The sequence below is a fragment of the Chinchilla lanigera genome, unplaced genomic scaffold (assembly GCF_000276665.1).
Source record: "Chinchilla lanigera isolate Chin_1 unplaced genomic scaffold, ChiLan1.0 scaffold00014, whole genome shotgun sequence".
NCBI classification, from domain to species: domain Eukaryota; kingdom Metazoa; phylum Chordata; class Mammalia; order Rodentia; family Chinchillidae; genus Chinchilla; species Chinchilla lanigera.
Genome location: NW_004955415.1, coordinates 11,070,424 through 11,071,554, shown reverse-complemented (window position 1 = coordinate 11,071,554; position 1,131 = coordinate 11,070,424). Strand labels below are relative to the sequence as shown.

The 1,131-nt window shown below is 37.8% G+C and overlaps 1 pseudogene; it reads right to left on the bottom strand.

Annotated features, from left to right (window-relative positions):
• Positions 1-368: 368 nt before the first annotated feature.
• LOC102027970 lies at positions 369-897 on the bottom strand (annotated as a pseudogene).
• Positions 898-1,131: the final 234 nt, after the last annotated feature.

Sequence of the window (1,131 nt, the reverse complement as noted above, 5' to 3'; positions counted from 1 at the left end):
CAGGGTATTTGTTCTGGTAAATGCTTAAAAACAAAACAAAATCCATTTACATAGTATTTACTTATACACACAAAAAGCTCAGAATGGCCCTTATGAATGTGAGCTAAAAATTATCTCTGATTGAGTTTGAATATGGAAAATTTCCCCAACATTTAGAAAAGCAGAAGAAATACATTAGGTGATCAAGTGCTCTTTTCTGATAAAGGATGCAACTACAGAAAGCTTTTATTTGTTCAAAGCAGCAAAGAGCTATTAGTGTAAAACAAAAACAAAAATCTCAACAACTTTCCCAGTACTTCCCCAACAACTTCCGAAACTAACATATTAAACTTGATTTTCATTAGAATGCATATATATGATGCAAATTCTTACTGGTTTTTGTTTTCTGGACAAGAAAGCAAGTTAGTCTCTCTTCAGAAAAAGCAATTGCAATTTGAGGACATTTCATATTTGCCTCTTCTGCCAGCCCCAAGTCAGCCTCATCCAAATCTTTCCATTTCAAGAGAAACATTCACTCTCCACAACTGCTGTGGCACTAATTTTTTGTTCAGGATCGAGACCTCTGGCAAAGCCTCTTGGTTTGTCAGCAGCCTCCCTTTCCTTTTTGGATTTGCTATCATCAGACTCATGATCAGATAAAGACTTTCTTTTCATACCATCTTTTTCTTTGCCAGCTCTTTGAGAACTAAGAAATGCTTCAATTAACTCTAGACAACCTGAATTTTCTTCAGGTTCCCCTGTGTTGTCAGCATGTGCTGAGGAAATACTCCAACTTCCTATTCACTACACGTCGGTACTTTCAACCACAAATTCTTCAGGCTCTGCAGCCTCAACTTTTTTACTTTTTCCATTTTGTTTCTTTCCCATTTTTTGCAAGGGTGTTTGACTTGAGGCCATTTTTGATTGCAAACTTGGACAGCTATTGTTCACCGCTTGTGTGCTTAGGTCGCTGGTCTGCAGCATCTCAGCTTGCGGTCCTGCAGCTCCACTCACAACTGAGGAAGGGGGCCAGGCTGTAGTTAATGTTAAACAAGGAAATGTAATAAGATATTTAGCACAGTGCCTACTACACAACAAATATCTACTTAATCTCACCATCACCACCATCATCATTTTTTAAAGTAATCTTCA